Genomic DNA, 16108 nt, shown 5'->3' on the forward strand with positions numbered 1-16108 from the left:
TCTCCACCAGGCAATTTGCTTGTACAGCAGTTAATGGGGGTGCTGGGACAGAGCTTTGCTTGTTCAAATTTCAAAGAGCATTGCAAGGAATGCGAGGAAGTTGTTGGACATGTTAATCAAAGAAAACTCATATTCAGGAGTTTGATTTATACCTGCGCACTAGACACAGATCGTGTAGGCTGGTAGACTGATGCTCGGGCTACAGGTTGTAAAACTTCCCACGCGGATTCTGCCCTCTGCCCTTCCAGCCACATCAGACTGGAAGCAGCTCATATCTGTGTCCCAGATGCCTCACATGAAAGAGGGTCACTCTCAGCCTGTCAAGAGGTGGTTGCGAACTCAGAGCTGCTCTGTATCTTCTTCTTCTTTCTCCTCTTCTCCAGCCCAAATCTGTTCACTTAATAAGGAATAGGAGACCAAACAGCCCTTGTCCAGGATCCGACCCTGTAACAGAAGAGAGTGCAGTCCCTAAATTGAAAAGAGTCACTCCAGTGAAAAAAGCAGGGGGTATTTATCCCTGTCTGCCACATCTGCAAGCTCCAGCTGGGATCTAAAAGCTGAGTTAACATTTTTGTTGTCATTAGTGCCTCTTTGTTGAAGGTCTGGATTTCACGTAGGAAATCCTGTGCTAGAATTGCTTGCAGAATATATTCTTCATGCTAGAAAACAGAGATAAGTAACACAATGTGTCACAGTGCTGTAGCGTGCCCTCAGTCTGCAGCTCACAGCATGTTAAGCAGACAAGGAAAGGCCACCAGATTGCCCACAGAATGTATGCTCATGCTTATGACGCTGTTGGGGAGATTAGGAGCCAATCCCAAATTCTGAGCTCCCATTACCAACCCAGCTCATTCATGAGGCCTCACAAAATGCTGGCAGCTTTGATCCTTTCAAGTCCTAGCATATAACTGGGGATGCCAAGCTCTGACTTCAAAGTCTGTCAGTCCCAGATCCATAAACTGATCAACAAGCACTTGCATGTCATCATGCAGAAGGTCTGATGAGGGGGTGGGGTGGGAGCACATTCCTTCCTTCCCCAAAGCTCCTGGGCCATGCCTGGAGGAGGCTGGATGCTTTGGTGTGATTGCTTCTGGTCTTTTCTTTCCTTCTTCACATTGTAAATTATTAAGGTGACAGCATCCAAGATCAGAGAGAAGCACAGGAAAAAAATCTCAAGTAAATGCTTTATACTCCTTGGGATCATCTGTCCAAAGAGCTCTGCTCGCTTTGTGGGTATGGGGCTGTATTCATCCACAAAACATCCCTATAATAGTTTACAGCTGGGGAAACTGAGGCATGGGGCTGTTAAAACGTGACTTGGCTAGAGCATCTGCAAAGTCTCTGCCAGAACTGGGAGGAGCGTTCTGTCCCCTGACAGCTCCTCTGCATCTGCAGGAGCATGCTTCCTCCCTCCCGCAGCTTGCCAAAGGCTACACGAGGGAGACCCTGCTCCTACACATCTCACCTGTGCTCTATAACATGGCAATTCTGCTTCCATGGCAACCCGCTGAACAGCGCAGCAGACCTGCTCCACATCTACACCGAGCCTGCTGGCCAGTTACCCTGGCCCCATAACTCCAGTGTATTACATATATCTCTACCTCTCTGCATTCCCATCCCAAAACATCATCAGCCTTTTCTGCAAAACCTTGGCCCACGTACAGACATTTTGAGGGAGTTCTGATCCATCTAAGTCTCTCCAAATGGCTTTTCTTTCACTTGTTTTTCCTCACTGGAATGGGAAAGGGCAAATGTTTAGAGGTACTCTTAGGGGAGACTTTCCCCAAGCTCTGCTGGGCTTGATGCTGTACTGTCCCTTTCCTGGGTCAACACACAGGAATGTCAAGCTCCCTGTGGATGCTTTCTGCTCTGCTTGATTTATCCAGCCACCTGAAGAGGAGGGGTGTCTTGTTTTGTTTCTCTTCATCTGCAGAGTAACACAGTAGGTTTAGCCAGCAGTGGAGTTCAAGGTTGCTTTAAATAGTTTTCTGCCTTGTCATGGGAGTTACCCATTTATTATAGTTCTCTTCCTTGTCAACAGCTTTTCTCAAAGTTGGCTTTGGGAGCCTGTCACTGCACAGTTCCCTTCGAAAATGCCCAGAGCACCTGACCTAGCATGACTGCAGCTCCCTGACTGGGGTAGGGATGTCTGATGTCCTGAAGACTCATGCCTGCTCCAGCCATCTAGTTTTAAAACTTAATAATGTGGCCTGCAGCCTGTTCAGTGGGTCCCTTCTCCTGGAATGGGTCTTCTTGTATCCTTGTTAGTTCTGCAATCTCTATCTGCTTCCCCTAGGAAAGACTAGTCAAAGATCTCCAAATAGGGGGGAATTATTTTTTAATTGTGAGAGAAGAACAAGAGACTCTCTAATGTGAGTTAGGCTTCACAACACCCCTTCAGGAAACACATCATAAAAGGATTGCTTCCTTCCCTAGTCTCCGTCCCCCGCTCCCATTTTAAACAAGTAAAATCGAGCCACCTCTTGGGTGGAAAACAGCATCCACTGAGCAGCATGTGGTAAAACCACCTGCCTGGGTTAAACATGGAGCAGCAGATGATTTTGTCCCTCTTGGAAGGTTACAGAGAGTACAGGGAAGCTTTGTAGCTGGCCCAGAGGGAAGTGCCAGGCCATGGCTCTTAGCTCAGACAAAGATTGCTTGTGCTGAGAAAGGTGGTTAAAGGTGAACTGAGGTTTCATGCAGCCCTGAGCCAGTGGGTAGCCCCTGTCTGGAGTTTGGTTGTTGTTGGCTCTGGGTAGGTTTTTGGGTGCTGGAGGAAGTAGGTGTCCAGTGAGAGGTGATAAAGTTTGCGCTCTTGGCAGATCCGACATTTGGGCCTGGGTGCTGGCGACGCCTTCAGCATGTGCATCTGCCAGAAGGGTTTCTGTATTGCCGAGTAGGGTATAAAGCTTTCACCAGGAGCAGAGAAAGGCTTGCCTGCAGAGACAGCCTTATCCAGCACTGAAAGGGCAGAGATCTCAAAGGCACCCCTATCGTTAGTAAAGTGGGATAGGTATTTATTGCTTGGGTACCAAAATGAGGCTTTTGGGACCTGCCATTGGCTATTTTCTGATGTTGGCCAAATCACATATTTGTCCTCACATCACGCCTCAGGTTACCCACCTCTAAAACAAGGACAAAGTGTTCCTCAGCCCTTCCCTACCACACCGTACAGCTATGGAAGAAAACCTGGTGGATATTGGTTCAGCTCTTGCATTATAACTCCCAGTACTGTATGCCTTTAACAGTAATTCAGCCCCATAGAAGAAATCAACTTATAGGAAAGCTTTAAGCATGTGTCATTCATAACATCACTAAAAGGATGAAGCAAAAATATTTGGTCTCTGAAAGAACACATTAAGTAAATCCTCTTTTTCTGAAGCCTTTCAAAATCTTAAGTTTTTCCTCCTGGGAGTTTATACAGCTTGGGAAGGTGAAGCCAGCACTCCTCAGGTAAACTTGTGAACCTTCAAGGAAATGTAGAACAGCAGACATTGGAGATGGAATGTTCAGTGTGCAGTCCAGGCCTAGGATGAAATGCCTCAGCCAGGCTGCTCCTGAATCCTCTGGCATTCAAACAGAGAAAATGTCTGTCTTTTCTTCCTTTGTCTCTGTCTCATCCCCATGTCCCGAAATGCCTAGTGCTTCTCAGCTCTGTTCTCTGCTTGGTTCCTGCAGCCTTCACACGCATGGAGACAGAGAAAATTAGCATTTATAAATTGGACTGATAAAGATGATTCATACAGAGCTTTCAGACTGGATGGAGATTCCTAATGTCCTGCTGGTTATTTGAGAAACTTGCTCAGAAAGGCTTGTTAATGCATGCAGGAGTTGAATGAATCCAAAGGGAAACAGTGGGCTGTTGGAGAGAGAATGGGAACATTATGTTCCCCAACTGATGGATTTAGTACTTGGTGGAACACCCCAACATCTGGTGCCCCATCTGCCCTGGCTCTTCAACCTCTCGCTGTGTCCCTGTAATGCATTAACCTTGGGATTCTTAAAATTGGCGGGTGCCTGGATCTGCTGACCAGGTTATGGCCCCAGTGCTATTTTTATCTACTTTTTTAACAAGCAGTCTGAAGAGCTGTAGCAGGCAGGAAATAAAGTCCCTCCAAAAATACAGAAGGGTAACTTTTAAGAGGTAGATTTTTAACTGCAGCTTGAACAAACCATTTTTAGTTTCCACGTGTCTGCTCCTTCCCATCTCCTCTGCAATCTGGAGTTTCACCAAAGATGAACTTGTCACGGTTGTAGCCTTATGGGCCCGTGGGTCTGTGACCCTGCTTTCCATGAGCTTCCGGCATCGCTGCTAAGATCATGCAATAGCAGCCACAGAGAGTGCCTCTTCAAATATGCGTATCTGCAGCCATGCTAAGCGGAATCCAGAAAGAGAAAAACTGAGGAAATTGCTTTCCTCCCTCTTTGGGGTATAAAATGTTCTCTTCTTTCAAGTTAATTTGTTCTGTGAAAGTTCCCCTTGAAATCATTTTCCAACTACTTTGAAAGATCAAATAGATTATATTGAAAGCTACTGTAAGATGAAGTGCCCATTTGGATTTAATAAATGCTGGTTTATAGAGCTAGCCTCATTATTTCTTTGGGATAAACCTATAGAGAATGGAGGGGAGGAAAGATTTTAATGTTTCTGAAAAATTTATCCCATGAACAGTAAAAACATACCATAGAAATATACCAGCCACAAAAATGACATCTTAAACACAGTATTTATGACTTTCTATATTTGTTTTGCATAAACTTTTCTGGTTTCTATTACACAGATTGATTTATGGAGTTTATTTGGAATAAATGTAGTGCATATTTAAAACAAACAGAGCCCAAATCTGCTAAGCGCCCAGGAGCTATAAAACCTCTGCATGGTTCAAACTGGGACCCTCCAAGTCCTTTTTATCAGAATATCTTTTTCCATTTAAAAAAGTGGAAAAATAATAAGAAAGTAGATAAAGAAAAGCAATTTGTGAAAATATATCTAGCCAGTGTTTCGACTAGAATTGGTCTGAACTTTTTATTCAGCGTTTCGTTCTGTTCTTTAACGAAATGTTCTTTATCCAAATGGAAATTTTACCACGAATATCCTTTTTCACAGATTTGTTTGGGAGGTGTGGGGAGCTGTCAGGGGCTGGAGGGGATTGAAAGCTTCTCAGAAAAAATTTTGGGTTTACTGAAATTCACGTAACTTTGGAAGACACACCAAACTAGAAACTTCTTAGTAATTTTTCCATTAACTTCAACCCTCAGAAGTGAAGGGAAGCAAACAAAGGAGCAATTTGCCTGTAAGCCATCAGTGCTTGATTTGTAAATGAGCTAATTGCATGTTTTAGCAGGTTGGGGGAAAAACAGTAAAACAAGGATTGTATTTATTGATTTATTTTTAAAGCACATAAGTTGCATTTATCTCTGCTTTCCTCCTGTTCCCCTGACAGGCTTGGCATCTGCCCTGTTCCTTCCTGTAACTGGATTACTCGTGTACTTTTAGCACATTTCTAGATTGGCTAAAATAATACCTTTTCTGTATATTTTAGAGTGGGTTTGCAAGTCATCACAGCACAAAGATTCTCTCAGAAACCTAACTGATGTCCTTTACATGCCCACAGCAAAGCACCTGGGACTTGAATACCCAAAACCAATGCAATTGCTTGTAAGTGATCTGCAGACTGATCATTATTGGGTGAATAAAATTTAGGATTATCCTGAATTTGTTATTCAAAAATTGCTGGCAGATAAAAATTGAGGCTTGTCAGCTTTTAAATAACTTAAAATTATACTTTAAGCTGCATTTGCTGAAAACGTGCCTGCTGCCACAGGGTCCGAGCAGCTGCAGACAGGAAGAGTGTATGGTCGTATTCTGTTCATAACTAATCAGCAGGTCATTCTCCCCAGTGTGTCATCCTTCCAAAAACCATCTGGTATTTACTGTCATGAGTCTATTTTTCACAAACTATCTAGAGTTCTCTCTATAAGAAGCTCCAAGTCTACAGTCAGGCTATCATCATCCATGCTAAATGAAATGAGATTCCGAGCTATCTCCCACCTACTGGCCTGACCAGTGTGACCTGTATGGTTGCTCCCCTAACCCAGTCTAATCTGGGGGGGGGTGTCTGTTCCAGGTTAGCCTCTAGTCAACTAACTGCAGGTTTAAGTTAGACTGTCCAGGTGAAGTCCTACCTGTGGACTTGTTCTGCCACATCTTCCGAGACAGCAATAAATGGCAGAAAAGAGGGATATTTTTAAACTAATCCAGCATAGCACGCTAGATTGCAGCCTCAGCATTGTCATGGCCCCGTCCAGATTAAACCAGGTTCCTTTGAAATCCAGGGTACACTGAAGGGTATGCACACACATGCTGTTGGTCTCCCCATAGACCATGTTTGGTGGATTATGTGCTTGTGTGCTGGGCTCCTGCCTGACAGCTTGTACTGTTCCCTTGTGACTCCAGTGTGACTCTTGTCTGTGACCCCTCCCAGCAACCCACATTGCTTGGGCATAGAAAGGACTGAGGCAAGGTATGCCTCCTGCCTTGCCAAGCAGGAAGGCTTGAGCACTAAATAAGTGACTGCCCGTAATTAGGCACCCCTTGACAGGGAAATAATTGGCTGTGGCACATGAGCGCTGATGTAACTGGGTTTAGGAAGCATCTTTTTCAAGTTGGCTGAGTATAGAGCCATGGAGAATGGAGCCATGGAGAATAGCACTAAGAAACAAATCCTCTCCTACAGCCTGTGTGCACAAAGAGCTTTGATCCCCAACTGTTAATTGCTGAAAGGACACACAGATCCCTTTGGCAAGGTCTTCTACTCTTCCTTAAGCATCTGACACTGCACTCTGGCAGGGGAAGAGCTTTGAGATGGCTGTGCTTGACCCACTCTGCCCCAGGACAGCTTTAGTTGTAGTAATAGTCATCTGTCTCTCAAGGGTTGCAAGCGTGGGCTCTGCTGGAAGTTTTTTGTATTTTGAGCTGCCTATTCTTGAGAAGTTATCTTGAGCTTCAAAGAGCAGAGTTGATTAACTTTTCTTTGCCTTGCTTTGCTGGAGGAAAACCTGGGCTGCCTGCTTTCTGATGTGCCGCTTGTTGTAGTTTACAGCCCTATTCAGCATAGTGCGGTGTTAAGGAGTAAAATGCTACAGGTGGTAGGATACCTGCAAACTGGTAGGAGAAACTGGAGCCCCATTGCCCTATGCACTTAAAAATCTCCGGGCATATTGGCAGAACCCCAAATGCGTCCAAGAGGCCAGGAGTTAACTTCGGATAGCAAAGCTGGGACCATTGTCCTTCCTTGGCCCACATGACTCCAGCGAAGCACACAGCCACAGGGAAAGAAGGGATACTCTGAGGTGGGGACAGACACACTTGATCGTGTGGGCAGCTGACGTGCAAGATAACAGGGCTGTTTGGAATTTGGGAAGGAATAAACAACAAATGGATGGCCACACACATAGAGGCTCACCCCACAGTGTAGGGTGTATTGTTCCTCCTATTTTCTCCCTGGTGCTTTACTTCTCCAAAGGTCATCTTTTTCTTCCCCCCGTGTTCAGAGGCTCTGCAGCTCCACACGCTGCCCTGATGTCTTTCAGGCAAGCACAGAAAATGGAGCTATAGGAAGAAACCCCCAAAAAGCAAGCAAAAAAAAGTCTTTGGATTATTCAGACAGTACCAAAATTCACCTGTCTGCTGGTGAGTGCATATAGAGCAGATGTGCCCTCTGGCACCAGTGATTTATTTAGGGACCTGTGAACTCACAGGCATCAAATGGCCTCTGCAGGGCTCTGCAGCAAAGTCGCGCCTGCAGGGGACAGAGCAGCTCTGGCTAGTAGAGATAATCATGTGTATTTGGTCTGAGTAGCAGTGCTTCACTGTGGCCTGATAGCAGGGAAAGGGGCTGGGACAAGTCTATGTGAAGCTTTACTAGTAAAACTAATTGTTTTAAGGATCCCTCTGCCAGCAGAGTGGCCAGGGTTCCCCAGGAAAGCGCTCGTTGGGGCACAAGATATTGCTAGGGGTAAAACCCAGGGGACTGGACCCCCACTTCCTTCTCCAGCTGCTAGTTTTTCCTCAGAAACCTGTTTTGCTCTCCTGGATAGAAATAACTGTGATGTACTCTCGCACATGTCTTGTTTGTGATGGCCCCCATCCAAAGCCTACTGATACCAGAGAAATGTTTTGCAGGGACTCAGAGGGATTTTTAGATCAGATCCCAACCTTTGCAGCTACTTTTGTATTGCTTTCCTGCCAGGACTTACTGACCAGCCACCAAACTCCTGAGAAAATCAGCATGAAGTGTCAGTCAGGGTTCAGTGCAAGTGACAGCTAAATATGCCTCTCTGGAGATGAATGAGAGCTGGTGGGCCTGAAATGCAAACGACTTCAAACAAAGCTAGCCAGTGTCCACACCAGCTAGCTTTTAAATCATACAGTAGCCTTCAGCCATTAACACTTCAAACACCGTCTGCCCCTTTGAAAAGTCAGTTCATTTATTAATGTTCCTGTTAATGGCCGTTCCACACTCTGTTCACAGGATTGTCTCCTGGCTTGGTCAGACCGTGGCTTCTCAATCCTATGCAAGCAAGGGTGAAGAACAGTCCTGAAATGCTTTAGGAGAGACAGCAGGATCCTGTGGTGGGATGCAGAGGTCTGGAGTCTCTCACTCGCTCTGCTAGGTATGTGCTCTCCAGTTTTCGGTGAGTCGTGGCTCCTTCCTCTCTCTGTCAAGGCTAGGAGACTGCTCAGACACACATGCCTGCCCCTTGTTGGTTGTAGATACAACTGACATGGTATGGTTCTGGGACTGGCAGAGTGTTTCTCAATTCACAGTGCTCCACTGCTAGTTCCTACCCACTGGCATGACCCTGAGAGCCAGTAAAGGTCTTGGATCTGCCATGCTCTGGGGTGTTACCCTGTCTGAGAAGAAACATTCTGGGCTGTGAGCTTGAGGTGCAGAGCAGCACTGAGATCTTTCCAAAAGTCTGGCTCTGGGTTCTCTGAACATAAGGGTATGCAGAGCCGATGCCTTCTACTCAGATCCCCCGCACAGCAACTGACCTGCACATTCCCCTTGCTGGGTTTGGAGATGTCCTCTGCTTTCTTGATTTAAAAATGCTCTTTAGAGCAAAAGAACCCAACTACGTTGTCTTTTTCCCTGTTCCATGGACAGACACAGTGCAAGCAGAGTAAGCATGAATTGCACCACACTTGCTGCTCACCAGCTGTCTAGGGGAGAACAGTGCTTGCTTCTGTCTGGGCTGCGGGGCTGGAAAGGTGAGGCTAGCAGCAGGAGTCAAGACAAATAGGAGCCTGTTTTTGATTTGCCATCTGACCCCTGCCAGCTCAGAGCACCCTGTCTGTAATCATGACCTAAATTAAGCCCAAATGCCATCAGCAAGGCTGTTGCTTTCTCTCACAATGCAAGTGTTTCCAGGTACCTAGCCAGAGATTTATAATCCACCTCTAATTACATTCTTGTTTGTGTCTGCTGTCATGCTGGCTTAGTCTTTCTGTGGTTTGTTAAGTCCAAGAGTGTGCCTGGCCCTTTGTGCTCCCAGCCTGTATGCACAGACAGCAAGGGGCATCCATGGCTGACAGCTCAGCTGCTGGAGGAAACCTGCTGTGCTGGGCTGTGTGCCTTTAGTAGCCCAAATATCATGGGAGACATTTTGGCTTGTTAAATTCTTGACTGCACAGGTCTGCTGTCCACGGTAGGTTCACTTGATAGAAATAGCTCTGGCAGCAGCCCAACAGCAGGAACACTGCTTTTCTCTTAAATGTGAAAGGAGACAAAGGCTTGGTGTTCCCTGCCCAGCCAACTCTTGCCTTTTCAATGGCAGATGACCAGCATCTTTCTCTAGCTGAGCTTAGGTGCAGTGTTTTTGCTATGAAGCGGAAGATTAGATACTTGTAAACGAAGTCTGGAATTGTTTACCAGTAATTAGCATAGATTCTTCAGTCAGGGTGCTGGAAGGACCAAGATGGAATAACATGCCTCATGACGCCACACGTGGTTGCACAGCGTTAGCTATTACAAGTCTTGCCCGGCTAGGGAGCGTGCTGGGCAAACCCTTTGTGAAGTCAGTGTCTTGTCCCACAGGGCTTACACACAGAAAGTAAGCTTTTATTCTGAATTACAAAGCCTCTCCCCAGAAATACAGGAATAGTTTCTGAAGAAACCCAGCTGGGTGTATGCAAAACCATTGGCTTCTCTAAGGAGCAAAACTGAGTCTTTACTTGTATGCCCTGTGCTGATTCCCTTCTGCCACTCTGTGCCAGGTGACACCACCATAGCAAGTGACTTAGACTCCCCAAAATTGCTACGGAGGAGAACCCTTGTCCATATTACTGGGGAAGCGGTTCCAAACATAATCTATGCTCTATCCTGCCCTTTGTTTGTCTGCTGTGTCTTCTCCCTGTGCCAAGAGTTCTTGAAGTCTGTGCTATGATTGTGACATTGGGGCAGACAAGCCAGGCAAATACTTTACACACACACACACACACACCACACTCTGAGCCAACCAGACATCCGGTATTTAGAAATAAACACTATAAAGAGATTTGGGAAATTCATTGTTCATGCCAAGACATTTAAGAGGCATCTTGGTTCAAGTAAAAGCCTCAACTCATTTCCATTTTAATTTTTTTTTCACTTTGTTTTTTAACTGTTGAGTTAAAGTTACTTCAAACCAAAATGGATCATTTCTGTTTCCAGTTAATCAAAATGAAGGTAATTTGTCTTCCACTTACATTTCAAGGTGCTATTTTCACCTAAATATTTTCTCTGTCAATGAACAAGCATTTTACTGATGGCAAAATGTTTTGTTAAAGTTTCTACCCATAGCTAGTAATTCACAGAAATTAAAGCTGGCAACTCTTAATCTTAAACTATTGGATTCAATTGCTGAGGAAGAAAGACCCTCCTCCACTACCCAATGCCTGGGTTAGCAGTGGTTGGAGGGAGACAGTGGCCATTCAAGAGAGGTGTCGCAGACTTCACTGCTGTGTCCTTGTTTGCATCACCAAGTGGTGCTCAGAGGGCTAAAATCTACAGACACCGTAGTCTGTAGACTGGACACTATTGGTCTGTAGTCCAGTAAATTTGGATCCAATCCAGTCTTTGTTTGGTGGTTTGCTTTAGGGTCAGCAGTCATTAAAGGCGATGAGAATCGTGGAGTGAGACCCAGTTAGCTATCACTAAACACAGGAGTACAAAACTGGTGGAATTATTTCTTTTTAGCAGTGAAGTATAGTTGTATAGTGCATCTGTCCTGAAATGTATGCTTAGTTGTGGGATTGTGGTTTGTCTTTGGTCATGCTGTATATTTTTAAAGAGGAATTGAGGCCAATGGTATATACTTTCTCATGTGTATTCTAGATTTATGTGGAATGGATTTGAGAAAACATGACAGATGGGAAATAGATGGATGTTTTTTCCATGCAGGTTGGCAGTTCTTTTACCTGCTAGCAGCTTAAATAATGGAGGCTGGGTGATGACCAGGCATTAACACTTTCTGCAGCTCTGAGTGCTTTTCAAGAAGGGAGCAATTACTTCAAAATCTGCTCTCCGAGTAGGCAGACTAGTATTCAGAATCTGATTCCTAGTTCAGATTAGTTTTGGTCACCCATTTTCACCCTGCAGACCATTTGCAAACATGCTCATTGCTGATCAAGACCCAGTTTCTGCCACATTTGTGCATACAAGCCCTCTTGTTTGTAAATAGGGTTGGGTTTTGATTTTTGCTCAACAGCATGAGAATAGTCTAGGAAGCTCAGGTTCTGAGTGTGTCCGGCATTTGTCAGGCAGCATTCGGGCAATGGTTACTGTGTGTTACTGGCATAGCTGAACATCAGGAACTGGAACCACTTACTCTTGTAGCCCTAGAGGATGTATCTGGCCTCTGTCTGGGAATGAGGAGAACCTCCATTGCCCCAACAGAGAGATGGGCTATTACAGCTGGGGCTAAGCGAAGAGGGACTCCTTTTCATCCACAGTGGCCATAGGTCACTGGATGCTTTGAGAGGATTCAACTCGCTGAGAGCAGAGAAGTGCAGAATGACACAGATTTTTTTGCGAGTTTCCCTGTTGAGATGTCCTGCCCCCTTCAGCCTCCTTCCAGGCTCCTGTGATGCTGCTGGGATTCTGTTCTGGGAGGCAGAGGAAGAAAGTCATTTCCAGAAACTTGACAACTTTTAAGGAGAAGAGAGAATTTGAAGGGAAACTTTAGAACCCTCCAGTGCCCCAGCATGAGATTTTCATCGCAATCAAGGTAGGTCTTATAGAGTCACTGCATCTGCAGGATGTTTGGGGGACACCATGGCAGCATCCTTGTTTGCATTTTATCTTGGCATCTCTTCTCAAAGATTCAGGCACCTCATTGCCCTGGAAATCTCCTACAATGTCAGTCTCTGGAGGCAGCAGTACTCTAGTACCGTGTTTCATGGAACTGTTTGCACTGCTGCAAATGGCACAGGTGGGGCAGATGGCTTACTGCTTATTGAGCAATATTAACTTTATTGATTAGGCACATGATACGCTGGGACATATCTCCAAAAAAACAGCAGTGTAGGAGAGAAGCACAAAGTGGAGGTTGTATGAATCCTGGAGTGGTACCTTTATTGCATGCAAGATGTACTGTTGAAAGAGATGATGCTGACAGAGATGTCTGCAGTTCCCTGCATGCTTCCAGGATATTTGATTTGAATTCTGCCAAGGAGGACTTTTCTTCTTGCAAGCTTGGGCTCTTCTGTGGGGCTGTTGGCAGTTATTAAAACACAAAACCCTTCTTGCCTACAAATCCGTGTGCTTGATCTTTCCAGCCCAAATCCTACGAGTAACATGCACTTGTCCCCAGGGCAGCTTGCTCAAATAACCACAGCTCTGCCGGAAAAAGGGCCGTTTGAGCCTCAGGGAATTGGGAGGAGAGGTTGAATTATTCCCAGCATCCAAAGACCAAGAGGTTCCTTCTTCTTCAGCAAATGTTTTCAGTTCCCACTTGGTGAATTATTGCTAGGGATTTTTTTCCCCTTCAGTGTTTCCATGAATGCGGTTGAGGCTCTGATCCAGGAAATGGGGGGAAAAAAAACCTCTGAAAAATGTATCGCACCATTTCAAAACTCAAGTGGAATTAATTAAATCCAAATTTCAACAGTGTGTCCAAAGTTGAGCTGGGCTCAAGACACACTTCAGAAGGTTTGATTTCAAAACAATCCCTTTGCGCACATGCACATAATTTAGGGAGGTTTCTGTGTATCCAATACAAGGCAGGAACAGGGAGCTGCTGGGTACCTAAGCTTAGAGGGAAAAGGTAGTATTTGCAGGCCAGCCTGGAGAAAACCTTTTTCTGCCTGATTCAGTTTATCCTAATCCTCTGCTCAGCAAGCTGCAGATTGGAAAAAGAGTCAGGAAATAGTGTTGTGGAAAGGAGAGCCAAACCATTTGAAATGGAGATGCTGTGGCTGGTACACTCACAGTTCCACTTGCTGGAGAAGTAAAAAGAAGTAAAAAGAGCTAAGGGACAGTAGAGAAAGCATTCAGGACATCAGGCTTGGGCTGAAGCAAAATAGTTTGGCGATGAAAACTTTTCTGAATGGTGGGGGATGCAGGTCTTTTCCCAGCTCCACCACTGAAGTGGGGTTACCTTGGGGCTCTGAGTGCTCCCATCCCTCCATCTGTTAAATTAAGATAATGTAATTTACTGCCCCAGGGAAAACACAATGGATTTAAAAAACTAATGCTAGTAGGGTGGAGCTTTCTCAGATGTTTTTCAAAGCCCAAATGCCAAATTCTTTCCTCGTTTTCATGCATGTGTCCCAGCTAGCTGTAAGAGAGCTACACTTGGGTCAGTGAGGAGCAGAACTGGCTCTTTAATGTAGTATTTAACAAATTCTTTCTGTCATGCCTGTTCCCTGTTTTTTCACTCCCTGGGGAGGAAACCAGCATCTCTCATTTGCTTTTGCCTTGTAGTGGTGACCTGGGAGAAAGTTGAGGGGGAGGACTCCTTCTGCATGAAAGATCAGTTGTGCCTCTTTAGCCTCTGCAAATGGGGAGATGTTGCATTTAGAGCCTGGGAACGGGGGTGGTTCTACCTCATTTCTGCTAAGCAGCAACACATGTTGCCAATATTTTTCCTGTGGATCTTCTGCCTGGACATGGATGCTGTGGGTGAAGGTTCTGATGTGGCTACAGAGACCAAAATGTCTCTTTTTCTATGGAAGTTCAGGTGCACTCTGAGTTGATAAACTGTCGCAGGAGATGAGAACTGAAGCATTTCTACCAGCCTTTCTTTGAGAGAAGGGAAACAGTAGATCTGTGCTGTACAACGAGGTTTACAGACTTTAACTTCATCACTACAAGAACAGTTTCATCTGTAAATGTAAGTCATCACTACACATACTGCATAGCAGCAGCTGTACCTTGAAATACTGTGAGGTTTATTGGATGGGGATTACACGTTGCCCGAGCAGGCTCAGAATCCCAGAGTCATGCTTGAACCCTGGAATTAAAGGAACTGAATTCAGGGCTCTGACAGGTCTGGGAATCTACCTTGTTGAACTCAATAACAGCTAGACCCGCCAGTACAACAGCGGTACTGAAGGATGAGATGAATGCATTTGTTCCAAAGACCTCCCAGCCAAATGTTACCCCTGCTATATTGCATACGGCTTTCTTCAAGCACAGAGTTAACACCAAAACCTGAGCCAACTGATAACAAGGGCAGGCAAGCGCTAGCTGGGGTCTGTGTGGCATTGCCCATCCACCTTTTCCTGGCAGCTCCAATACTGGAAACACATTAACAGTGTGGTTCAGTATAAGGTCAGGAGCTCAACCAATACAAGGGCCGTGCAAACATTTCTCCCTGTGAAACAGCTACTGACAGCCTGTTTGATGCTCCAAGCCTTTGGTGGGTAATTGGCATATCAGAAATTCATTTCCTCCCTCTCCCTTCTGCATTGCATCCGCAGTGTTGCAAGGCACGTTGCCTGATAGCTCATGGCAGCAGCATGACCTGAAACAGCATGATGAAATTGCCTAGACACTTTGTTTTCAAGCTGAAGAAATTCCCTTTCTTCCAGCTCTTTTCCCTTATCAACAGCTTGGGGAGATTTGGCTTTGTTTTCATAGTGTGGACTTGTCTGCTGGAGCTGGACCGTGCAGCACCCTGGTACACTAACCTGACAGCATCTGGACCCAAACCCTGCCCAGACTGCGAGTCTCCCGGCTCAGCCAGTGCCACCAGCCAGGTAAGAGGGAGCAGAGAGCTTTTGCCACAGTGAAGGAGCAGGGAGGGCTGTGCAGATTGCTGCCAGGGCCAATGGAGTGGAGTAAGACACTTGCTTGGCTTTTGCCTCCCTTTTCTGTGCATCTCAGCAGTGCTGAAAGGGCTCCATATTTCTTAGAAAACCCCGAGCCTCTTGTCCACAGCCCCTCCACAGCTGTGTTTGCTGAGGACACAGTTCAGCCCCTCATCCTTCCAAACCACGCTCTCCCTTTCTCCTTCTCCTTTTTGCTTCTTCTCACGAGTGTCGCTTCCTTTCTCATCCCCGGACAAGGCCATGTGCTGGTATTACCTCAGGAGCAGATGCAATATCAGCTATTGCTTTCCCCACTGAGCCACCTCAGGAGGCTGCCATGTCCCCTGGCACCCTCCTATCCCTGCTTTCTGCCGGTACCTGCTGGGCTCTTCTATTTTCCTGTTTGCTGAGGCCTCTCCTGTTATTTGGCCCATGTGTGTCCTCTGTCACTTTGCCCATGTACCCTGCACCCTATTTCCTTGCAGGTTTTAATGTCTTTCAGAGGTAAAAAGGATAGGGAGGAAATTATATCAGAATAAAAATACAATAGTTTCATCTTCCTGTTGAAAGCATCCCAGGAGCAGTCAATTTGTGGCAAACATACCCAGACAATTAATCTTGTGTACCCACAGGGTGTAACTGTAAAACAGTGCATGACAGATAAAGATGTATCTTCCTTCTCTATTGTGCTGTGTTTTGGGGATTTTTTGGAACTCCTGCTTTTGCTGTGTCAGGGCCAGTTTCTCCACCTGGACCCCAGGCATATTCTAGTGGATATGTCTTATAAAAATTACGTATTAGGATCATCTCTTT

The sequence above is a fragment of the Pygoscelis adeliae genome, unplaced genomic scaffold, assembly GCF_000699105.1.
Source record: "Pygoscelis adeliae isolate BGI_AS28 unplaced genomic scaffold, ASM69910v1 Scaffold93, whole genome shotgun sequence".
NCBI lineage: Eukaryota > Metazoa > Chordata > Aves > Sphenisciformes > Spheniscidae > Pygoscelis > Pygoscelis adeliae.